Genomic DNA, 27164 nt, shown 5'->3' on the forward strand with positions numbered 1-27164 from the left:
TGAAAGGACGAGTATGTTTGGCTTGACGGGGATTTGAATCCGCAACCCTCAGATTAAGAGTCGAGTGCCTTAACCACTCGGCCATGACGGGCCAAAACGGAAGTGTTGATTTCCAATACACCTGGGTACGTACCGAGATGAACCCTAAGAGGGGGTTCTCGTCGCACTACCTCAACTTCACGGGGTTTTGGTATTTCCCAGACACTTTTATGTATTTAAGTAACAATACAATTGTACGTTGTTATTTCAGAGAACTACTATACGTGATTAACTCTCTTGTTACCAATAGCTCTTAATTATATGCTGGCGAAAGAAACTAAGACACACGTGCAATAACGCTGGCTGATGTGCGCGGCTGAGTTTACGCACAAAGAGACCATACAGGTCAAACACGTATTGAACAGGTCTTTGTCAGATGAAAAACACACAAAGATTCTGGGATACCTGTTGGAATTAGTACAATGACCAGTATGGAAATAACAAAACCAGACCCAGAATAATAAGAGAATTAGAGGAATTGTCTAAATTGACTGCAATAATTAAGAAGGAAACTTAAATAAATAATGTGTTTTATTATAGGAAAGCAACAACAGGCTATTTACTATGTCTACCGAGGGAATCGAACCTCCGATCTTAGCGTTGTAAATCCGAAGACTTACCGCTGTTCCAGCGGGGAACCTTAAATGGAGAAACAAAGCTTAGAAGAAAACATTTCAGCCTTTATATCTTGGCAGTTTGATTTGCAGTAAAAAAAAAAAAAAAAAAAACTGTCAGTATCTTGTGACAGAACTATTCAGGTATCTGCTTAAAGAGACAAACGAATCATTGAGCAGTATGCGAAAGTTGTTGACGTGATTTCCGCAGTGCAAAATACGCCTAGACAACAGTGGCAGCGGTCCTATTTCCATATAGGCTAGAAAATTATTCTATGGTGCAGATTGGTTTTTAATACACTATTTGACTGACTGAAACATTGGCATTTACATATATCATGTTTGGGAACCGATTTTTGATTACACACTCAGGTCCAGACGTGTCATGCCACTACACGATAACTTTAACTATGTATCACTTTTTGCGCTGTTTAATGAGCTACTTATCTCTGAGACTAATCTTTTACTGTGATTTGCTGCTCTCTGATCAAACACAAAACATATGGCTGACTCATGTGTTTCAGCTCTTACAGCAGGAAAGCTTTGGTGAAAACGATTACTAACCTCTTTAGCTTATCATACCAATTTACAACTAATCTCCCAGCTTCTCACAATTATGAGTTAACTATCTTCAAACATAGTTGTCATTTAAGGGCCATAATGAAACCTGGAGTGCAGGGGCGTAGATCCTGGGGATGGTGGAGGGTATACATCCCCCCTTCATTTTAGGTGGGAGTATGGTGCATACAATCATCCCCCACAGTTTGGTCCGTTGAATTGTTTTATTGCATCACAGGCCTACAAATTGTGTGTTTGGTCTTTTGATTCTCGTGTTCTTACCAATCGAAACACATAATTAGGCCTAGATGTAGGCTTTTTCAGTAACCGAAATGTACATCTTTAATATAGGCGTGCTTCTAAGCTTTTCGATCTAAGCGAGAGTTCGTAAGTATCAGTCAGTAGGCCCAAGTATCGTGGTAACAAAATTACTCTGTGACTGCATGTTTACAGCTTTCAGGTTCACGTAATCAGAGATTACCAATTTCCAAATTGAACAGTCCACATAAGTGGTTGCAAAAATCATCCCCCCCCATCGAGTGTAAAAAATCTACGCCCCTGCTGGAGTGAACTTGACTAATGAAGCTACACAACATTATTAATTATGATGTAGCTTTTCCACGCCGTCGTCAAAGTGATTTAGTGAATATAATTCGAAAAAAAAAAAAAAGAAGTAACAGCTGCCTGCATGTCAGGTGAGAAAGGAGATCTTAAGAAAACGGATTTCGTTTTGTGTTCCGCTGAGAAATATAAAATACTTGTACATTTCTTACTGTTCTGCATGTTGTTAAAATCAATATCGCAATTTAACCAAGCAAGGAAAGGCTTAGTGGAAGTGTATTTGTAATAAATTAAATGACGGTTATGATAGCAAGCTAGAATGAGCCGAAGTTGAGGAAGACAAGAACAAGCGAAACAACACTGGAAAACAGAAGACTATTTCCTAATATTTGTGTTGAAGAAATTTCTACTGATAGCTACACAATGGGCTATCCGTGCTCTGCCCAACATTGATGTTCAAAACTGGTTTCTAGCGTTGTTGAATTGAAAATTACAGAAGTAAAAGTATACCGCGAAAGAACAAAAACTTGATGAGATGCATATAAAATTGATACAAATGTAATTATGGGATTAAAGAGTCATATGGGTGAAATTAAGAAAACGAAAACAGATGAATATATATCAAATAAAATTGATAATATTAAAAATATCACCGTTACTGTTAAGACATAGAGAAATAAATTAGTTGAAAAATACAAAAGTGGAACTAGATAACAAAAATTTAGAATTAAGAAAAGTGTTGAACAAATTAAACAAAATCATTTGTGAATTAAGTTACTATTCAAGGAATCAAAATATGGAAATAACTGAAATACCAGAAGAACAAAAAGAAAATGTCTATACAATTATGCAAAAAAATTATTAACACAAATTAGCAAATGTTTTATACAAGCTGTACCAAGAGCATCAACTTTTTCAGAAGGTGAAGGAAATCTATATAACAGTAAGATTTAAGTCAAAGTAGTAAGACACAAATCTAACATTTTTGGGGTAAGAGAAAGTGAACTCTATAAGAGAGTCAAAAAGGACCGAACTATGAAGAAAAAAACAACGATTGTTTGCTTTGAATTTTCGCGCAAAGCTATACGAGGGCTATCTGTGCTAGCCGTCCCTAATTTAACAATGTAAGACTAGAGGGAAGGCAGCTCGTCATCACCATCCACCGCCAACTATTGGGCTATTCTTTTACTAACGAATAAGAAAATTGACCGTCATATTATAACTCCCCCATGGCTGTAAGAACAAGAATGTTTGGTATGACGAAAACTGAAACCCGCGACCCTCAGATTATGAGTCAAGCACTCTAGCCACCTGGCCATAAGCAACGAACAAAATTAAAATAAACTGATAAAATGAAATCGAGAAAAAATTGAGATATTTGTAAATTTCTCAGATGAAACAACAGTTAAATATTTAGTATGAATAATAAACTAAAATTATTGCACATAAATATTAGGAACATTTGGGAGAAATTTCAGCATACTGAATTAAAAATGTACAAACTGGAAAATATATGAGATGTATTAATTTTGACTGAAATATGAAGAAATATGTTGATGTTTTATAACTGTAGACATGTACTCAGTCTGTGGGGTTACTTTTTGTGTTAAGAACAAGACAAGAGTTCAGCATAGTGAAAATAATGAAACGTTACCAGGAGATATTTTGAGAATACCTATTGTTTAAAACATTTCACACAACAGATGTCGTAACGCTCTAATATTCATTATGAATAAATTTCCTTCTTCGATTTGTTTGTTTGAAATTAAGGACAAAGCTATACAATGGGCTATTTGTGCTTCTTTTCTCGAACATAATGCAACAATAATACATTTAAGTAATTAAAGTATAAAAACTGGGGATAGTATGCCACATTACCATTAAGCCTTGTAAATATCATTTGATTTGTTTGTTGTTGTTTTTTTAATTTTGAGCAAAGCTACACGAAAGCTATCTGAGCGAGGAGAAAGGTAGCTAATCATCCCGCCAACTCTTGGATTACTTTCTTAACATGAAATAGTGGGATTGACCGTCAAATTATAACGCCCTCAAGGCTGAAAGAGCAAGTATGTTTGATGCAGCGGGCATTTGAATCCGTAACCCCCAGATAACGAGTCGAGAGTCCTAACTACCTGGTCACCTCGAGCCGAGTGTCATTAAAACAAATAACAATAAATAAAAGCTGCTTTCTTCTTGAAGTTGCAAATCAACAGTATTTGATTGTGTTGACTATATATTACTCTAATTTTCAAGTTATTTTCGTAGTCTTTTCTTTTCTTTCCAGTAATAGTTCCTCCATAGCAAAACACACAATTAAGTATAGCCAAGGAGTTCGCTCGTATAATCTCAAACATGCAAAAGAAATTCAGGGAAACAAAAGTTTATTAAATTTTTATCTTTAAATTTTGGAGGAATTATGTGAAAATGCATTTTGTAAAAGTAGGAAGGTAAATAACAGTTGGTTTAATCATTAGTAAACATAAACCCTGCCATTAAAGAATATCACAGTGTCGACCCCGACAACCAGACGCTATGTATTATTGCAATATTCTTTCGGGTAGAATAGGCATTAACTATCAAAGAGAACAAAAAAAAACAACAAAAAACAACCATAGTACTGTAACCCTAATGAATTTTTTAACATGTATTGCCATCATCTCAGCACGGAAATCAAATTACCAAAAACATTAAAAATATTTATATCTCTGAAACAGGTAGGAAATGCATAGTATATCTGCATATCACATTATGATAAAAGTTATTACTCTAAGATTCAGTTTTGGATAAATTAGTGATGGATTTAGAACCATTGTTTGCTTGACCAACTAAATATGTCTATACAAATTATGCTTGAACTCAGCATGATTTTAGCTATATTTTACCAACAGAGGCAGCGGTCTACGAAAAACAAAATAAAGTATTCTGTTGTTTGTTTTGGAATTTCGCACAAAGATACTCGAGGGTCATCATCACCACCCACCACCAATTCTGGGGTTACTCTTTTACCAACGAATAGTGGGATTGACCGTAACATTATAACGCCTCCACGTTTGGGAGGGCGAACATGTTTGGCGTGACTCGGGCGCGAACGCGCGACCCTCAGATTACGAAGCACACGCCTTAACGCGCTAGGCCATGCCGGGCCTGTATTCTGTTGTAAATAATAATATGTTCGAGAAATTACTTGCAAATTAAAAAGAGAAAGAGAGTGCAGATAGCACGTTACGTATCTTAGTGTTTAATAAAAAATATCCTAAGACTTAAGGTTTTAAAAATTGAAAGCCGGCAAAAGATCGGGAAGCCAATAGACCTAAAATTGTTATAAAAAAGATAACTGCAATGTTTATTTTCGTTTTTTTAATTCTTTTAATTTATCCATCACTATTTTTATGTCACTATCCTAATAGCACTGAGATAATATTTAAATAACGTTTTAAAAACTAGTTTTCAAGAAGCTAAATGAATATCGAAATACTTATTCATAGTTGATTTGTTTTAATTGTTTTGTAATTACTTTTTAATTACACGTCCATCATTTACAAGGAAAAATAAATAGAACATGCAATTGGTATGTGATGTGGTCTAATTACAGTACTTGAATCAGATATGTTGAGAAACATTTAGTCTTACCAGATACACTTGCCCTATTCTTATTCAGTAGGAAAATGGCTTACAATAAACTGTGTAAATATGCTAATAAATCTGAATTAATTACATCGAGTAAATTAGTTGGAATATTATAGCTACTTATATTAAAGTTAGGTAATTACTTTTGTCACTTGCATTAGGTTTAATTCTTCATATTTTAGTATAATCATAACGTTTTCAACACTAGATGGCAGAGCCAGTAAGGAAAGTGGGTTGCAACGTTAACAGGTTTTATCGAGCTTTGCTTTAGGCTTCAGGAACGGCGATGAAATAGGAAGAAAAAGAACAAACACATCAAATTGTGGTTTCTGCTCTGTTTTATATGAGTCATTATCTCAATTTCATATCGGGATAAAGCTGCATAGGTTATTTGTTGAAATAACAAGTTTACATGAAACTATTTACCAGAAAGGAAAATTGTTCGTAAACTAGTAAACACTCGTTTTGTTTCTTTGCGACTTTATCAGCCCAAACTTGGTTGAGTTGGTAAGTAAACTAAACGTACCGCTCCTTACTTGTTGTCCTTGTAGTTGTACCTGCAGTGTCAGTTTAATTTTTTATAACTTCGATCTTACAGTGTATTAACTAAACATAAGATAACTAGTAAAATTTTATAATGATTCAGCCTAAGTAATCTTTCCGAGTTATTGTCTTTTTGTACTTTATAAAAGTACATTAATAGTAACACTACTACAAAGTAAGTTACGTAATTCAATTGTATCACTTATTATAATAATAAATGAACGTATTCAGGGATCATGTAGTTATATGGTTTATTTTTGTAAGAACTTTTGACTGCTCTAATACAATCTGAAACCGAAAATTGATAAATTCTTATTTAGTTCTTAGTTTAAACGGTAGTGGACCTGAAATAAAAGAAAAAAAAGTTTTAAGCTATAAGAATTAAATACTAAAGCATTTTGTTAAAAAAATTCACTTTTAAGTATTGTGTAAGCATGTAATATGTTATTAAATGTGATCGTAACCTTGTATATAATGTAAATAAATATATGATATTAGAGGTTTAATCAAAAGTTTTCTTATTAAAGAACTGCAACATGAAAAGTGCTATTAAAATTCGAGGATGCAGTAGGCATCTTATGCCCTAAATTTTATTTTTTAAAGATTCATATGGAGTAAAATATAAATCACTGGACCATTTGGTCGGCTTTCCCTGTACATCTTTCTTAGAGAAAAAGTAAAAACTTAAGAACCTTTTATTTTTCAGGAAGTTATTAATTTCCTTTTAAACTCGCAAAATGCTGATCTCCACTACTGGTGACAACTTATTTCATAAGTTAGTTATCCTGTTAGAATAGATTTGTCTTATCTGAAACCTAACCTGTTGTGTTTTGTTTTCCAAATAAAGTGTTCTATTATTCTACTATCTTCATAATAAAAAACAAAGAAGTTAGAGGCCTTTATCCTATCAATTTGTACAAATAATCTTTGAAACATCAATTAGATTATTTCTTATATTTTTTTCTCAAATGAAGGTGAAAAATATTAACCTGTCCACATAAGAATACATTTCCATCCCTGGAATCATCCTTGTAGTTTTTCATACTCCTTCCAGTTTGTAAATATACTTAATTAAATATAGTGACGAAAACTATGCACAATATTTCAGGTGATGCATTACTTATCATTTGTGTAAATAGTTACGTCTTTTGACTTGTAATCGGTATGTCTATAAATATACCAAAAACAGAACACTGTCTCAGTGGATGAACTAGTTTTTACCACCATGCAAATACCCTTTTTATTTTTTTAATATATTCAGTTTCCCATAAAATATTCTTGGCCTGATGTCCCCACGTTTTGTTGATATTCAATAGAACAAAATATACTAAAATGATTAAATATTGATTGAGAAAACTTGCTTTATCTTAGGGAAAAAAAACTGCATTTATATCTCACATTCTTTAAACGTTTTTCGTTAGCTTACTTTATATATATTGTAAAAAATAAATTGCATACTATTTTAGGTTAGATTTTAACAAGGTGCAAACGAGCACCTTGTTAAAATCTAACCTAAAATACATTATTTCTAAATTTCCCCAAATCAAAATCTTATCAAATTACTGTACAATATTTAGCTCTTCAGCAAGCAATTTCAAATATTAAACCTTTCTTTAATTCAAATGTTACTGTGTAAAGTTTATTAGTGTGTGTTTTGTTAAAATTTAGAGATTTATTTAATATGCACAATTTGAACCAGAAATAAAGATATTCTACTGTAATGACCGTGGTTTAAGCTTTACTAATACTTAATGCAAATTTTCAGTTAAACCTCTGAAAAAAGTAAACAATGAACTTTTGACCAAATTTCATTATCAATGTTTTAAAATATTGTGCATATTTCGGTTTAATTTTGTAGACATAGATCCGTTGTAAGTATGTAATGTCAAATATTTTAGGCACATTTACCAAAATGATTTAGTTAAGTAAATATTTGGTATGTGGTCGTCTCAAAGGTCGTCCGTCTCATACTGATAGGCGCGGTGCTGTCCGTACCACTCAACCAAAGTAACTGGATTATGTTGGTAACCTCGTGCCCTTGAACTTAATTGGGTAGGCTTAGCCACGGGCTATAGATACGTCATGTTGGAAATGTTTGTTTTGAGATTGTTCGTGAACACTTAATATATATATGTATGTGTGTGTATTATGTTAGAGTATAGTTTATCTAAATTTATGAAAACTCAATTAATAACGTAACGTTTTAGTTTTTTTTAAGTTCATTTTAAAGTTTTTGCAGTCAGTGTGAATGGCATTTGTGACAATGAATGATTGAGTACGCCTAAAAGTAATATATTTGTGATTGGTGCACGTACAGGTAATCAGTAATTTAGTAAATTTAAAAACGGTATTAAGTTTAACCGAAAAGCCTGTTGTATTTCTTTGCATCGAATCCTACCAGTGGGTGTTGCACTGATTTAAGATGTGTTATAATATTTCACTACTAGTATATAATGTGGTACAACTATAAGAAACTATTTATTATAACTACCAGCTGCATCCTGTTGCTTGTTATTCATGCATTAATAAGTAAAAATCGTGCAAAAGATATTTTATGGTCAGGTATCAAGATTTGTAATCTTTTGCAGCGTGAACCTATGGCACAGTAATGAAAGAATGTCGAGAAGAAATTATCTTTATTATAAGAAGGTTATACGTACACTTTTTAATACAATGTCCCAAGTTGTTTTGGAATGATCGAACCTATATTAAGTTCTTACGAGCTTTTATTTGTCATACATTTCGAAATATGCAGACAAAATAAGATGACGTTCATACGGAACGACTGACTGACTGACTGACCAACAGAGGAAGTGTTTGTTACTGACTTTTAGCCCATTTCTGTTGATACAATTCCTGGTTATGATACACCTGTGTGTATGAATGATATAAAAACACATCATCGTATCTCATTTCCTTAACACACTTTGTACTAATCAATCTTTAGTTTCGTGGTAAGAGAGTACACGCATGCGTGAATTAGAGTCGTATTAATCAAAGGATTCTTAAGTAAGGAGGCTCCTTATCTAATTTTTATAAAAGTCAGTGTGTGTGTATCACGTCACGCTTGATTTCTCGATATAAGAGGAGTCATCAAACCCGAAATGCATTTATATACATCGGACAGTTCGATTACTGTCTGTCCATTACGATTTTAGTGTCAGGGGTGAAAGGGATCCATGAGGGGGGGTGTGCTGTAAAACCTAAAGTGTTGGGATGACCTAGCTTAGAGCTAATAAGTGCATAAAATTTATAATAAAAGTAAAAATATTGATTCAGTTTTAAACTTAAATCTTTTCCGAATTGAGCAATTTTCTGTTGTACCACCAACATTTCTAATAAAAAAACAATCGTTTTATTCAACGGAGACTGTAAATTAAAAAGTCAACAAATATATTTGCAATTTTATTGTCTATAAATTTAATTTTATACTTTCAGTACATAGACTAGCAACAGCTTAGATTATACTTTTGTCTCTAAGCGAGAAGACGTTAAAGCCATTGTTAGAACGTCGTGTTACCAAAACGTACAAATTTTTCTCTATATTGGAAATTGTTAATCTAACTGATTTTTACCAATAATCTTTGTATGAACACGCCACGAATTTATTTCATAAACTGCCTTGATTTTGATTTGTTAAACTGTATTACAAAATTTAGTTATTATAGGTAAAGGGTATAGTAAAGGGTGATGGTTGTAGTTCTTACCCTGTAGTTTTGATGGGCTATACTCTGGTTATTTATGAAAGCGATAATTTGTATACGAAATACGCATGTTGAATTCAAATATTTATAGTTTTAAGAATTTTGCCAAGTCTGCCGGTAGACGTTATTACATCTAAAGCAAATGATAAAATTTTGTTTGACAAGTGTTTGCATCTCAGAACACCATTTTAGCACACAAGTAAATCTGTATAGACAGAAAAAGGTTTTGCATTTAACTCTGTTAGGTTTGAAAAGAAATATTGGACGAGTTGATGTGTATGTGCGGTATCCACAAATTAAATAAGGAGGATTAGGTTTTTGTTTGTGTATTTGTTTTGAATTTTGCACAGAGCTATACGAGGGCTATCTGCGCTGGCCGCCTCTAATTTAGGAGTGTAAAACTAGAGGGAAAGCAGCTAGTTATCATCACCCACCGCCAACCCTTGGGCTACTCTTTTACTAACGAATAGTGGGATTGACTTATACATTATAACGTCCCCACGGCTGAAAGGGCGAGCATGTTTGGTGTGACGGGGATTGGAAAGAAGATTAAGTGAAAATCATATCTTGTACATTCAAACGTAGAATAAGATAACAATATTTAATAAACTAGAGTCAGAAACTCTTGTATAAAAAGTTGTACCGCTATTCCAGAGGCAAGCGGTTCTGGAAACACTTGCTGTGTTAGTGGTAGTTGTTGAGTTTGTGTGAATATATATATATATATATATATATGTGTGTGTGTGTGTGTGTGTGCTAGGACTATTTTGTTGTCAAAAAACAAAGATTTTCTTTGAAATTTTCAAGGTTTTTGCTGAGGTAACTGTACCAATGCCGTCTATACCAAATAACTGGTTGAAGGCTAATTTCTAATGCATTTATATTTCAGACTTAATAATGAATTTAAAAAATGAAATATAAGGATGTTTAGAGGCGTTTTTATTTTTAAATCGGGGACTTGGATCCACCAATCCCTTTCTGGTGAGAGGGGTGATGTAGACTAGACAACAACAACAACAAAAAAAAAGATAGGCAATCTACCTCAAGTGGACACACATTCTGTTGTATTTAAACCAACTTCAGCACTAAGCCCTTTTCATTGGTTACGATGGCTATAGAAGAGGCTGAGACAATTTGGGGTAACTTCAGCCCTAGCAATTCACCCTTATGATCGTGGGCAACATCCCTCCTCATTCGTGGAAAGGTATGGTTATCCTGAAGTAAAGGTATACGTGTCATAAAATTCTAATCGAAAGTTAATGGGTGACCTCTATAACTCGACAGTTTGTTGTTGTGAGGCATCCAATTTCTGTTTTAAACAGTGTTTAAAATTACAACCTCATTGTGATTTTATACTGGTTTATATACACATATAAACAGTAAAAAGTTAAATTTGTTTAAAACAATATTTAGGTATTAAAGGTGAATTTTCAATAAATTTAATAATTGCCTTAGAAACTGTACTTTGGTTAGGTATAATTCCTGTGTGGTTGCCATATTTTTAAACACTTTAGTTTTTGAGTAAAAAATGAAACAAAATATGCGGGTCCTGGAACTTCCTCTTGGTCGTTCGGCTGTGTCCGTGACGTTTTACAACTATGATGTAATAGTTGCCAAACACGATTTGTTGTGCGCCGACCATTGTGTTCCTTTCAGTGCTGGTGTTTTATGTAAGTCTATCAGTGCTTTTTTTGGATTACATACTTTGTGAGACTATTTTTTGTCTTGATATCGCTACTTTATGTTTGTTTTATGATAACATGGTTTACTGCGTTGCTTATGGTTGTGAAAACGGTTTGGCATCGGGCAAAAGCTTCTTTTCGTTTCCGTGCAAGGAGAAGGAACTGGCAAGGTGGCGACAGTGGGCGCGGATGGTCAATAGGAAGAACTGGACTCATTCACACCATGCAAAGCTTTGTCAAGATCACTTTGAACGCTCATGTTTTGTGTCGGATCCCACCGTTTTATATTCCGTGGGTTTCAAGCCAGGCAGGTTGAGACTGAAAAAACCATCGGCAGTAGATAGGATCGTCTCCACCATCTTTCCTCGTGTAGAGCTGAGGACTGATCTCAGCCTGCAGCGTACAGATTTCACCCCTCTGAAGCCATCCCTTGCTCTCATGAAAAGAGCAAATTTAAAGGTATGTGTGCAGTATAAAGCGATAAACAATAACTAGTATAAAATAATAATTTAAAAAGTACAAGTTTTTGAAGAATGTAACTAGACATACACATTTCACATTCATGAGCGTGTTTTGCATTTGTGGCACCTGAAAGTCAGTGAAACCTTGATTTTCTAGTCTAGACAGTGGACAAATCTATCCCAAATAGAGTATATTCCAAGTTTAAAAGCTGGTTGATCATTCTGTAGATGGGTGGTGATGACTAGCTGCCTTTCCTCTAGTCTTACACTGCTAAATTAGGGATGGCTAGCGCAGATAGCACTCGAGTAGCTTTGCGCGAAATTCTAAAATAAACAAACAAACCTAAATAATATTTCACTTTGAGTATTTCTGTAAGTTTAAAGTGTAGTAACTAAACTACTCTTTAAAATACCTTTTATATTTAAATTTGGCTGCTCCTACAAATGTCATTGCGATTATACAACCTGGGGTGACTTTTCAGTCTGCGATGTAGCAGTTAATAACGTATTATGAGAATTAACTTAATACAACTTTAAAACCTGTGTTTTTCGTTGATGTATTTTTGACAACCTTCGTTGTGAGTTTCAAAGATCGTGCTGTCTGCTCAGTTAAGTACCATGTTCCACTTTTTTAGACGGAATCGCTTTGATAAATTGTAAAGTGTTAATTTTTGGTTTTTTGAAAATCTATGTCTTGCGAAGCGTGGTGTCCGTTCGAACTTTTCTTTGTCTCGCGTTTGAAAAACTGTGCACGCAGGCAAAGCACAACATTCACGTTTGAAATACGAAGAGAACGGGCGTGAATAATGCTGATTCCAAATTGTATTTCCCGAACAGGATATTTGACAGTAAATTGTTACGAATTAATTACACTGCAATTCACATTTCAAAATGTAACGTGACTTAAAGAATGAAAATATAGATTAACCGTAAGCTATTGGTGTGTGGCTCTTAGCGTGACTCATATTTTCAACAGTTACTTTTCACGGTGGGCGGTACTAGTAGCTCAGAGGTTAGGATCTGAGTGAAACCAAGAGTGCAGCACAAGTAACCTTTTTAAAGTTCTTGAAATAATTTAAATTAATAGATTAACTTAAAAGTTTCCTGTCACTGGGGATGGGTACTTTTACTTGTATATGTACGAAATGTTTCTTGCCGAAAGTATGAATCCTGGCCACCAAAGACATAATAATTAATTTATAATATACTTTATATAACTGGATTTATTGCCTACATAGTTAAGAAAAAAAACGTCAAACGATAAATAACAGGCACCAGTTATATCATGTTATAATTATAAAAACTCAGTCTACATATTTCTGTGTATGTGTGTGTATATATATAAACATATAAATTATGGAAGAACTGAACATTCTCAATTAATACAAATTTTAGACTTCATATAAGCTAGGAATAAGCAACGCATTAACTCGAAGAGCATCAAGTACTCTTCCCCTATAGCACAACCGTAAGCTCGAGAGCATATAATGCTAAAATTCGGATTTCAACTCCTGGGATGGTAACAGCATAAACACTTCATTGTGCAGCTTTGTGCTTAACAAGCAAATAAGCTACAAAATAAAACTCTGGACGCCATCTATAATTCAAGGGATTTTAACTTTACTTAAAAGTTTAGGTTAGAGGTAAAATTATCACTAAGAGATATTTACCACGAGTCAGAATTATCGAATGTTTCTCGCATCTAATTTCTTGTGCTCTCATATCTGTATATTGAATGAATAATCCAATTTCTTGGTTTAATAGGCCTAAGCCTAATGGCTAGTGTGCCGGACTGTGAAACGGAGTATTCGAGGCATGCTACTGGACTACTCGAAGGCTATTTATGCTAGCCGTCGTTAATTTTAAGTGATAAACTCTTGGGATTGACTGTCACATTATAATATTTCCTTGGGTGAACAGGCGAGCATATTTGGTGACGGGGATTCAAACTTCCGACTCTCAGATCCAAGGTATGCAACTGAACAGGTTCTGCACTTTTGTCTGTAGGAGCTTAAGTATTGAATCAAACCTATCGTTCCGTGAAATGGAGCATCATATAAAGTGGGCGATAGATGTCGCTGCCTGTTTATTAACTGTAATCTGAGTTGGGTAGGATAGATTGATAATGTCTTTAATTTTAGGGATCTCTGACCAGTCTGCTCATCCCATGAGGACAATTATGAAGAACTTCATAAAATAATGTTTTAAAAGTTTTAAGCAACACAGATTTTCACTCCACCTATTTGTATGTTGATAATGATTTTCTGTCTCGTCTTTAATTGGTTGAAACGTTAATTAGCTTTGTATCAATGAAGAAACAAATGCACTGGTTGGGATAGTTATTTATGATATGACATTGGATGTTGGTTTACAAACTGAAAAATTTGATTAAGTTAATAATTTTATAGGTAGTTTCCATTAGTTGATTTAAGATCGTTACCCACTATTTGTTTGTTTGTTTGTTTGTTTGGGAATTTCGCACAAAGCTACTCGAGGGCTATCTGTGCTAGCCGTCCCTAATTTAGCAGTGTAAGACTAGAGGGAAGGCAGCTAGTCATCACCACCCACCGCCAACTCTTGGGCTACTCTTTTACCAACGAATAGTGGGATTGACCGTCACATTATACACCCCCACGGCTGGGAGGGCGAGCATGTTTAGCGCGACGCGGGCGCGAACCCGCGACCCTCGGATTACGAGTCGCACGCCTTACGCGCTAGGCCATGCCGGGCCCACTATTTGTTATTAAAATTTGTGTAAAATACTTAATTTCTCAGCAAGGTATACTTCCTGTCTGAGGTTTTATGTGAACCATTTCCGAGTTAATGTACCCAAGGAAATGAGTAAAGACACTATAAAAAAGTAAGCATGACACGTCTTAAGTAGATATGCAAGGTGTAAATTTTCACAAAATATTGAGTGATGTACGAAAAACAACGAAGGCAGTAACAAGAAGATTGTACTTAATGTTGTCATTTGCATTTCTGTAATGTCTTTATGTCATCTTTGTAGCTTGGTGGTTATTAATTATTCTCAATGGAGCTTAATTTTCTTTAGTCGGTTATAATTATTTGTTTTGTTTTTGAATTTCGCGCAAAGCTACACAAGGGCTATTTGCGCTAGCCGTCCCTAATTTAGGAGTGTAAAACTAGAGGGAAGGCAGCTAGTCATCACCATCCACCGCCAACTCTTGGGCTACTGTTTTACCAGGGAATATTGGGATTGATCGTAACATTATAACGCCCCCACCGCTAAAAGGTCGAGCATGTTTGGTGCGACGGGGATTCGAACCCGCGACCTTCAGATTACGAGTCGAACCCCTTAACCCACCTAACCATACCGGGCCTCGGTTATAACATAACACTAATTTAAACGATTTCATTGTATTCTGATATGAGAAGATTTCCTTCTCAATTTAATAACGTTGGGAAAGTCATACACGCTTTTATTGTGGTTAATTCGCTCGACTCGCAATATAAAGGTCGCGGGTTCGAATCGACGACCCAACAAGTGTGCTCGCTCTTTCAGCTGTGAGAGCGTTATAATGTGATGGTCAATCCCACAGTTTCCTGGTAAAAGAGTAGCCCAAGAGTAGGCGGTGGATGATGACGACTAGCTTTCTTCTCTTTAGTCGTTCACTGCTAAATTAGGGACGGCTAGCGCGTATAACCCTCGCGTAATTTTGCTTGAAATTCAAACGACCACCGCTCATTGTAAGAAGGCTAATATTTTCATCTAGTTTATTTAAACGACGTTTCTAATGCGTAAGTAAATTTGTTTAGTTGGTAACAAGTAAAACCATCTCAAGTCTACCATGTTTGCAATGGAGGCCTTCAGGTTTTTCTTCAGCCTCATGACTTGACTTTAATTTGTTATAATTGTGATATTTAGTTAAACAAAATAGTGAAAATTGTACATAGATTTTGTAAATTGGAAGGTAATGTTCTTCCGGAACAATTAGTGATAGAAATATACGGATTTATAGAAAGTAATTTTAAATCCTGGAATGAGCCCTCTTCTTTTACTTAAAGTAGCCCGGCATGGCCAGGTGGTTAAGGCACTCGAATTGTAATTTGGGGGTCGCGGATTCGATTCCCAGTCAATTTCACTACTCGTTGCTATAAGAGTAACCGAAGAGTTGATGGTGATTGGTGATGACTAATTGCCTTCCGTCTAGTTCCTCTTGGTGTGGATTCGTGTACGTGGTGAGAGGACCTCCCAGGAAAGGTTCTGTTCCTTCAGTTTACCTCGTCTGGGATCAAAACATGCACCCATGTGTTTGCCGTGCGTGGTGATCCGTGAAGGGGAGGAGAGGATCCTGGCATTTGAGGGGTCCAACTCTAACACACCACTTTGGCCTTGAATTTTTGTAGACAGGTGGCCTTGGGGTAGCCCCCTAGGGTCAATCGGCTGGTCCACTTGGGCTTGGATCAACCAAGTACAAGCGGTAGATGTTCTTAACAGATGTTGTGGACATATTATCTGATGCTGGTGTTTGGGTATAATGCTCACGAAACCCTGGCATTGCTGCAGTGTCCTTGTTTGGCATTGTAGTGCATCCCCTCGTAGGACTTCATGATGGGTGGGGTCAGTGGGCGCCGAAACATTCTTTTTTATTATGGATCCCCAAATAAAAATGAAATGCTGAGAAGACAGTCCATAGGTAAACGACCAAGTCTTGAAGATTTGGAACAACAATCTTCAACATTTGTAACACCTGTATCTCATTTTCTTATATTACTTTTTATTTCAGACAAAACTTTAGGGTAAATGTCTCCCTTTTTAATTCAGAAGGGACTAGAGGGGTTTGCTGGCTTTCCAAAGGAGCTTTGCTTTGTTGAAATATTGGTGGAAACATCTACATCTCAACATAGTGAACTCCTCTTGCATTCAAAGACGATTGGGGATGTACCTATTGAGATTAAACCTCATGCTACTTTGAATTCATCACGAAAAGTTATTGTTAAGAGGGATTTCAAGAACATCCCCGAGTCAGAGTTTCTCGCTGGTTTCTCCACCCAAGGAGTTTCTGCATATCTCCACTCGCAAAGATCGAATTATGTTGTCGACCAATGTCCTAATTCTGAAATTTACATCACCACGTCTACCTGCCACCATCAAGGCAGGTTATCTTAATTGCAAGGTATGTCTATACATTTCAAACTCTCTCAGATGTTTCTAGTGTCAGCAGTTCGTTCACTCAAATACATTATGTCGTGGCTCCTTGACGTGTGCTCGTTGCAGTGGCAAGGACCACGATGCCTATGAGTGTGAAATAGACCCACATTGCGTCAATTGCAATGAATGTCACCCATTATACTTTCATTCTTGCCCTAAGTGTTTGGAAGAAAAGAGGTGCAGCGTTTGAAGATGATTCAAAACATTACTTACCCTGAGGATCAAAAGTTACTGTCCACCACTTCATCTTAGTTTTCTCTCCTTCACTTTTCTCCTACAATAACTCACGAGACAGTGATCATTTTCCTATAATTTTGAGAAAGACTGGCCGTGGTCGATGCCACCTGACCTGCGTACCTGGTGGAAGCTGGATCAAGCCAACTTGCCCTCTTTCACTGCTCTTGCAGAACTTGATCCTGCCATCAATCATCTGTAAGCCATCAATAGACTATTGCGTGGCAGCAGTGACTGACTCTATTATAGAGGCAGCTGCTCAGTGTATTCCTAAAACCTCGACACGTTTTCCACAATATCCTTGTCCTTGGTGGAATTCTGCCTGCCACATGACATGGTGGGTTCAAAAACGGGCATGGGATACTTTTCTTAGGTATCCCATACTCTTGAACTGCACTGCTTTCTAACAGGCTCTTGCACATGCTTGGTGTGTAAGACGTCAAAGCCAGAAGGAATCTTGGATTACATTCACAACCAGCATACCTTCTACCACCTGTTCCAAAGTCATATGGGACAAGATTCGAAAGGCCAGTAGGCAATATAATTCTGTCCCCCTCTCGATCTTGCTTTCTGATAATCAGGAAGTGGCTAATACCCGGAGCATGGCCGATACTCTAGGTGAAAGCCTTTGCCAGGTATCTGGTACTTCTGTTTCATCCTCCATCTTCTTAGCCATCGCGATTCGGGCAGAGTGATCACCTCTTTCCTTTCGAGATGATTGTCTCTGTGACTATAATCTTCCTTTTACGTTGATGTAACTCAAAATGGCCCTTCATCAGTCTGGCAGTACATCAGTTGGACCTGATGATGCACACTATGAAATGCTGCGCCATCTATTTCCTGCTTCTCTTGCTATTCTTCTGGTTATTTTTAACTGGATCTGGCAGGAGAATGTTTTCCTGATGCCTGGTGCCAGGCTATTTTCCTACCTTTCTCTAAGTCTGGAAAGGATCCCCGAGATTCCTTCAAACTACTGCCCAATTGGTTTGACGAGCTGTCTCTGTAAGACCTTAGAGAGGATGATTAATGCTCATCTTGTTTGGTTCCTCGAATCAAACAACCTCCTCTCGCCCACCCATTTTGGGTTCTGACAATGCTCCACCATGGACCACCTGATTCGACTTGAAACGTCAATCAGAGAAGCCTTTCTCAAACGACAACATCTTGTATCAGTATTCTTTGACCTTGAGAAGGCTTATGATACTACATGGAGGTATGGTATTTTGCGAGATCTCTATTTATATGGGTTACGTGATCGCTTGCCGATTTTTTTTTTTTCATAAACAGGTGATTCCAAGTATGTGTGGGTTTGACACTATCCTGTTATTTTCTGTAGGAACTTGGAGTCCCTCAGAGCTGTGTTTTGAGTATCACACTTTTTAGTATAAAGATTAATGCCATCACTGAACAACTCTCCATGCAAACGGGCTCTATGTCAATGACTTTCGCATCTCATGTCAGTTGTCGAACATGAGATATATTGAGTGGCAGCTACAGACTGCCCTCAATCGTTTGCTGAAGTGGACCACAGCAAACGATTTTAACTTCTCTCTGTCTGAAACCGTTTGCATGCACCTTTGCTGCCAGCAGGGTATTCACCCTGATCCTGAACTCCATGTCTCAGAGACCACAGACAAAGTTCTTGGGGCTTATCTTTGACCGTAAGCTTACCACACATCAAGCAGGTACTAGACAAATGTACAAGAGGACTGAACATCCTCCATGTCCTCTCTTCCACTACTTGGAAGGCAGATCAATGTTCTATGCTAAAGATATATCGTGCTCTTATTTGATCAAACTTGACTATGAGTAACTGGTCTATGGCTCTGCCAGGGCTTTGGTCTTGAAGATGTTGGACCCCATTCATCATAAGGGACTTCAAGTCTGCACCAGGGCTTTCTGCACCTCCCCAGTCCAGAGCTTCTACACAGTTTCATGAACCCTCCTCTATACCTCTGCCATTTGCAATTGTCTTTACTGTGTGTTTTAAAACTTCATTCCTTACCACAGTATCCCATCTGGTGTTCTGCTTTTCTTCCTCAGTGGGCCATGCTTTTACAGACGATCTGCCATTATTCCTCTTGGCCTTTCTTTCTAGGTGCAGTTGGATGAATTGGGTCTGTCCTGGATAATATTGCTCTGTTTACTGGTCAGCCCATCCCACCATGGCTTATTACAATCTCCAAATGTGGCCTATCTATAAGTCATCTGAGAAAAGCAGACACTCCCGATTGGAAGTACCGTCTATTAATTGCTGAACATCTTTTGAACCATCCTTCCATTCCTATTTATACGGATGGTTTGAAATCAGGTGATTCTGTGGGCTTTGCCATAGTTTGTTGTGATTCGGTGGTTGCACACAGAATCCCCTGTACAGTTTCTCTTTTCTCTGTCAAACTGTGTGCCATTTTTCTTGCCATGGATCACATAGAAGCTAAGCAGTACTCAAATTGCACTATTTCTACTGACTCGCTTAGTTCTCTACTGGCCCTGGAATCGCTTCACGTTCGTTCTCACCCTCTTATCGCCGATATTCAAAATCGACTGGCCCATTTCACTTTAACATCTACTGTTATCCAGTTTTTCTGAATATCACGCCACATTGGTATTCGCGGGAACGAGCTCGCCTACACCACAGTTAAATCTATCTGCTCTGTACTATCATTGCTGCATTCAAGGCTCGGCTCCGTGCCAGTTGGCAGTCGACTTGGAGTGAGCAACGTAAAAACAAGCTTTTCCAAATAAAACCCTCTATTGGACTTTGGCCGTCTTGCTTCTGTAAGGATCGGATAGATGAAGTTGTCCTAACGAGACTACGCATTGTTCAGTTTTTTTAACTCATCATTTTCGTTTATCTAAGACTGATGCACCAGTATATTGTCTGTGTGACACTCAGGTCACAATAAGTCACATTTTACTATCTGCCGCCGTTACGACTCTCAACGGCGGCACCATTTTAAACATGTTTTGTCCGAAGGTTTATCCATAACGTTAGTGTCATTAGCGATGGTGACACTGTCCATCTTACAAATGTTTTTAGTTTTTTAAAAGCCATTAATCTTTTTAATGCTATTTAAGTTTTTAATATATAAGTTAGATATTTTTAATGTGATTCCTTTTTAAGAATTAAATACCACTAGTTCTATTTGAAATTAGAAAATGACCGTAATGTCAAATAACTCTAAACCAGGACTGAAAAGGCCAACTTCAGGTGTCTAACGCTGATGTTTGAACTACCCATTAGTCATCCTGGCGAATTATGATAATTAAAATTATGCAACAGATAGTCCTTTACACTTGTATTACTGTTATTTCTCTCTTACTGCTGTATATTTTACTGGATGTTTGGCGCAAATAGCCTGGTTGCTTTGCGCCATAAAACACCAAGCCAACCAACCAACCAAATTACTCTAGTCTTACACTGCTAAATTAGGGACGGTTAGCGCAGATAGCCCTTGTGTAGCTTTGCGCGAAATTCTAAACAAACCAAACCAATCCTCTACGTAAAGAACTCTTCACTATCCGACACATCTTAGACAAAGTATCTAACCATTTGCTTGGAGTTATCCTCAGAAAACAATTATATCACATTAATAGGGCAGGAAGTGTAATTACTGTCTTAAAATGTCAACAAAATCAGAAGTATTTCTTCCATACGCTTGTGACGTCACACTGAATGAAGATAAAATCGACTCGTAAGAATTATACTGATAATTATCAACTTTTCTGGACGAAGAAAAAATTTCAGGCCCTTTTAACCCAAGTTACTCACGATAAATGAATGTTAAATGTGTCGGAAGAATTGTAAGGGTTTGTGTATCAGTATGCAACGTTTGCATCACAGTTTGTCAGTTTTGATTTTATTTTAAGTGATAGCTAAGCAGTTAGTTAGCAGTATGGTGTTCATTTTATTATACGTAACACACTATTCCATTTTATAATCAAGCAAAATGAACAGAGAAAATATAATATTTTGATTTCTTGAGGGTGTGCTTTAGAATTTCAAACTGGTATGATGTATTTTAACCCACCATTCTCTGTTGCTCAACAATCTGCGGCTTATAACGCTAAAAATCGGATTTCGATCCCTGCGGTGGGCGGAAATTTTGTACAGTTTTGCGCGTCAATTCAGAATTTTAATATTACATACAGTGGAAACTTACTTCATCAGACGTGATAATAATAAGGTAGAATTTATTAGAAATAAAGAATTTTCTCCCTAAGAAAAAAATTATCATCATGTAATGCATTATAAACACATCAGTTTTATATATATACCGTGTGTTTGTGTTTTTTTCTTATATCAAAGCCACATCTGGCTATTTGCTGAATTCACCAAAGGGAATAAATATATATTTCAGAGATGGAAAAATAATTTCCACACAGAGATAATAAAGTTGGAATTACACAGGTGATAAAATACGATCATAATAATGATAGCATGTTCATGTAACTCAAATTTGCTCATAATAATTATAGTACGTTCGTGTAACTCATTTCACAGAATTATCGCATTGAAGGAGTATAAAACAATAGTATGAAGTACCAAATAATAATAATATCAAACATTTTAAAACATGAGTTTCTTTCTCTTTTTCAATTATGCATATAAATTCACCAGTTGATTTTATCTGGAGTTGGAGAACAGCCTTTTTTTTTCTTTTGAAAGAGTGAGAGAGACCCACGTATTCATGATGAAAATATTTTATGTAGCCGATATCAATATTTTATGTGATGAGAGTATTTGTTTGGACCTAGTTTTTGCACTAGCAAATACCGGTAGCATGTGATATTAAGTATTGGAGCAATACTTTGGTTTGTAGGGATTTCCTAATATTCTGCTTAGAAACTGATAGAAGAACAGTCAGTAGTTATAGATTAATAACTGGGGGTGCGTATACCATGAAGTAGTCGATACGATACGTATTTAGACACAGAGGTTTTCTCTAACGGTTTGTTACAAAGTTTACGTCTTGTTTGTAATTTATTATATACATATGTATATTTTACTAACATTGTCTTATTTAGGTACTTTACATTTTATAATATTTTTTTTAATTCTCAGATTTAATCAACTAAAACCAGCTGGCAACAGAAGTAATATATAAAACAGTACATGTATATTTTGTTATTATTAAATTGTTACTTTGCGTGTAATGGTTTAGGCTTAAGAAATAAAAACAACATGTACTTGACACTCATCTTTCTTTATTAATTCATTAATTTTTAGCAAAAGCACTTTATTCGAAATTTCAATTTTTTTTTGTTTCAGAAGATTTGTACTTTTTACTGAAAGCTCGCCAAATTTCGTGAAGATGTATATAATTCGTATCGCTGTATCGCCAGACCTTTATTAACAACAGTAAAAGAAGCAGTGCCTCTTGTGTAAAAAACATTGCTATACGTACTAAGCTTTGACTTGTTATACTTGCTTTTGTTTTTGTAATGAAGTACTTTTCACCCCGAGTATCAGTTTCAAATATACCCAACTTTTTTATAAACCTTGAGAGTCTTCCAGGAATACACTGATGTCAAGTTTATTGGGCAACTTTGAAAGTATTTGTACCTTAAGTCCGGTTAGTGTCTCTCGCGACTTTCACTCCTTGAACATTGCTTCAGGGAAAAAACATGAGTCATTTAGTCTAATCAGAGAAAGGTTTATCCAGGTAGCGTGTCCCGTATTCTTTATTCAGTAATCTGTCTCAGTAAGAAATGGTGAATTTATTGTATTTTGTACTGGTTATGAATGCATGATTATTTTGCAGTATTAGCATTTCAACACGATACTCTTCATCTGAGTTCCACTTTTTCCTGTTCATGGTTCGAATTTCTTGCTTCAGGTTTAAAAGTCAGAAAGGTGATGATTGTATACTGAGTGGAAGTATTTCAAGGTTTAGATTAGGCCTAGCAGGTCTTACGCTACAGTAATATGTACTGTATTTAATAATTAAATCTAGTGATTAAGATTTTTTTTCATTCTTTACATTATTATTTTTAGTATAATTTGTGCTTCGTAAATCAAATAAGATACAACGAATTTATTACTCAAAATTAGCATTCCATCTAAAGTAGTGTTTTACTTAACTGTCGCTGTAATTCATTTTTCTCAACAAACCTTTTGTTGTGTCAGTTATAAGGCCTGCAGTATCTGTGTGTATGCTGAAGGTATAACATCAAGCTTTTAGTAAGGTTTTGAGAAGGTAAGGAGTAAAGATTTTTATAATATGTAGAAATTGCACGTGCTTGTATAAAGTACATTTTTACCGTGATTGAGCATTATACCAAGTGACATTGAAAATGTTGACATATGACTGAGATTTATTTGCATTTTTAAAGCTATTAGCTGATAATATTTGACGGTTATGTGGCTATTAATAGTTGTACTTAATTCTGTAGTGAAAATTCACTATATTTATGGATAAATTAGCCAAAGTTGGATTATGTACAGTTCAAAAGTCATGTGCTAGATATTAATAAAAAATGTATTCCATAGTGAGTAATAATCTTGTATAAACCATCTCTTCCACCAAATATAATTGAAACTCAAAGTCTAGGCAGAGGTTTGGACAAAGTATTTAGTCTTATGAACTAGTATATGAAAAAGTGATGTATGGAAAGCTAAATGCAGGTGTATTGTATACGATATTTTCTCATTCTGTAATTATTCGTTATCAAATATAACAAACATTTAAACGAACTGTGTAAAAAGTGCAGTCGTTTTTATAAAGCAAAATTAAAAACTGAATTAGACATAAAGGGAACCTTTCAGTGACCTAAGTTTATCTGGTGTGTAATTCAGAAGAAAGAAACAGTGGCCTCAGTGCCACATATTAACAAATATAAATAAAAAAGCCACTGTGGTTAGGAAAATACAAAGGCACCATACAAATAAAGTATTACATGACTTACATTCATAGGTTGGATGTATGAAAAGGGCTTAAATGGGGAATATGGTGGGTTATATAATTCTCTGGATGCATAATATGTTTGCCAGTGGTTCAGTAACGAGTCTGAAGAATTATAACACTAAAAACACGTTTCTAATCTCGTGGTGAATACAGCACAGATAGCCCATTGTGTAGTTCTCTGCTTAACAAACAAGCAACTGATTCAGATAAACAATAGGGGAAGCATTTTATGTGGGGTACCCCGCTAGTACAGCGGTAAGTCTACGGATTTGTAACGCTAAAATCAGGGGTTCGATTCCCCTCGGTGGGCTCAGCAGATAGCTCAATGTTGGTTTGCTATAAGAAAACACACACGTAGCATTTTATGTTTTCTGTATTTATGCCATTTCTTGTCATGTTAAAGTTTACGAACTCGAAATCGATTACAAAAATGTAAGGTTATTGAATTCAGTATAGATTTAAAAGACTTTAAATTTCTTCTACACATACGAAAAAAAATCACATTAGAAAGTAAATCTAAGTAATAAAATATTTAATTGAATACCACCATTATTCATCCTGTTATGTTAGAATGAACTTAATGTCGAAGAAATGTGTTATACAATTCTGTTTTTCGGTATAAATTGTGTATTACTGTAACAGAGGGCTTGTGTAACAAAGAAATTTTGTAACGTCAGTTTTGTGTATTCCAAAGAAACGTTATTCTCAGACACCTATTAGACTCTGATAGTTATGCCTGTGAGTATATATATCAACTGCAATATAAACTTCCACCATACACAATACATTCCATTTGCTGGATGTGCGACTTCCTTTTATTTATGATTTAGCCTTCATCTTGATGCTTGGATAATTGGGGTTCTGGGTGCGTGTATTTTCCATTTACGTCTTCATTCTGCAGTGTATTATCGCACATCCGTTTCCACTTCGGTTGTGGTCTCAAATACAGATTGTAAAGTTTTTGTTTTTTTGCTGAGGCTAACAAGCCAGGAGGTTCTGTGTTCTAATTTAGTAGTATATTGACGAACATTGCTAATGAATAATCAAAACTGATGTGTCCCATTTAATTAAACATCTCTGTGGTTGTGACATTTATGTTTAGGCCTACTTGCATATGTAATAAGATATATATGTATATATATATTATCGAGTGTGCTTTTTGTTGTTTAAAATGTCGAACGAGGACTTTAATGAAACAATAACCCATGACATTTTACAAACCGACTGGAGTCTTAATCATTAAAACCAACTCACTGAATCAATACGTATCTCTATATTATGCCTACAAATACATCGGGTTTGTAGCTATTCAGTGATAGAATGTTTTATAATGTGCTAAACTAATGACACAGAAAAAGTGTGAGGTCATGAGCATGATATAAATAACAGCAAATATGTGAGAATTTATTTAATACGGAAATTTTATTACAGTAACAACAAATATAATCGTTCAAGTTTAGACATGCAAATTTGTGTCATTGATTAATCAGAGCTCTATTGTTTCTAGTTCGAAAAATGCGTGTCGTGCAAGTATTTTCTTGAACGTAACCAAAAACAAATAAAGATAGTTAGAAGCATAATTTGTAAACTAGTTTACATAGTTTTAGTGTATTGAAAATTTTATTTTAGTAACTCGACTGGAAAAATTTCAAATTACTTGAGAAATAGATATGTTTATGAATTCCTGAACCGGAAAAAAAAAAAAAAAAAGCCTTTAACCTTATCACTTTGTTTTCGTATAAATCGTAATATGTCTGCTGACCAATCACAGCATTCCTAATATATTCAGAGAACCAATCCCCATTTCCACAGTTGTGGTGGTGGAGAAAAAGTGATTGTTTAGAGTAGCTTTGCCAGTTTGCTGTTTTTGTGTGGACGTGTCGGTTATACGAATGTAATATAATATGTGCTGCTATGTCGTATAGCGTACTTTAAGCCTTTAAAATGTTGGTGTTAAAGTTGTAAAAGAAATTTCAACAAAGTATGTATTTCTCCATTATTTTTCTTACACCGTTATACTATTGTGATGATAACATTTAATTGTATTTTGTTTAAGCTTCGTATTGGAGCTTGACATGGCATGGTGATCAGGGCGCTCGATTTGCAATCTACAAGATCGAAACCTTTCTTCAAACAAGGATGGCATTTCAGTCGTGAAGGCGTTATAATAGTACCGTCAGTCCCATTATTCATTGTCAAAAGGATAGTCCAAGAGTGGCGGTGAATGGTATTGACTAGTTATCTGTAGTCCATTACTTTAATATTAGGGCTAGCTAGCGCAGATAGCCCTCGAGTAGATTTCACGAAATACAAACAAACATAAAGCGCCCTCAAATAGTTGTTCAGCAGTAATTGCGTTAGTGGTAAATGTAAGTTTTCTTAATTTCATTGTATAGATGAAAAGTGTATTTGTTGATAGCTATATGCTTTAAGAACGTTTGTGTTTTTTATCGATTGGGGCTATACTTTTCGTATACTACTAAGAGTTCCTTCCCAAGGTAAAAAAAAAAAAATGCAGTGTGAGGTACCTAATATAGACTTAGTTTACATGAGTTGTGGACACAGATAAATAAGCTATGAAAAAATCCGTGAAAATATGCGCTACACATGTGCAGAAACCTGTGATCTGATGAAGGAAGTTTGTTGTATTTCTCGCGAAGCTGCTCCGGGTCCATCGCCGCTTGTCGTCCTTAATTGTGATCTGATAAATTAGAGGGAAGGCGGTAAACAACACTCGCCACCACCTTGGACTACGCTCATGTCACACTGGATAGTGGGATGTGACTGTCACTGTTTTAACGCACTCACGACCTCAAGAGTGTGGTAAAAGTTTTTGTTTGTTTTTTTACGGGGGAGAGGAACGAAATGTGGAATATTTTTTTCTCAGGCTATATAATTAATAAAATTAATTCCAATATATGAATTAAGTAACTGAAACCAATGAGTTATTCATCCGTCTTCTCGTATATAGTTTCACACTGGGAGAGCCGGCTATTGAGTCGTATTATGGGTCACGTCTAAAATTCATGTACCGCGTTAAACTGAGAGCCTGTATCT

The 27164-nt window shown here is 35.7% G+C and overlaps 1 protein-coding gene across 6 annotated transcripts in view; it reads left to right on the forward strand.

The window, feature by feature from the left end:
* The first annotated feature begins 5612 nt into the window (after positions 1-5612).
* LOC143225657 (PTB domain-containing engulfment adapter protein 1-like) overlaps positions 5613-27164 on the forward strand; it is a 55151-nt gene continuing 33599 nt past the window's right edge. The window contains exon 1 of one of the 6 annotated variants that reach the window (XM_076455456.1): positions 5613-5906. The gene's annotated coding sequence lies outside the window, so the exon portion shown is untranslated. Of the gene's footprint in view, positions 5907-22852; positions 23057-25934; positions 26089-27164 lie in introns of those variants that run through there. The other 5 variants (XM_076455455.1, XM_076455457.1, XM_076455461.1 and 2 more) reach the window with 5 other exon arrangements.

This window comes from Tachypleus tridentatus, chromosome 9 (genome assembly GCF_004210375.1).
Source record: "Tachypleus tridentatus isolate NWPU-2018 chromosome 9, ASM421037v1, whole genome shotgun sequence".
NCBI classification, from domain to species: Eukaryota; Metazoa; Arthropoda; class Merostomata; order Xiphosura; family Limulidae; genus Tachypleus; species Tachypleus tridentatus.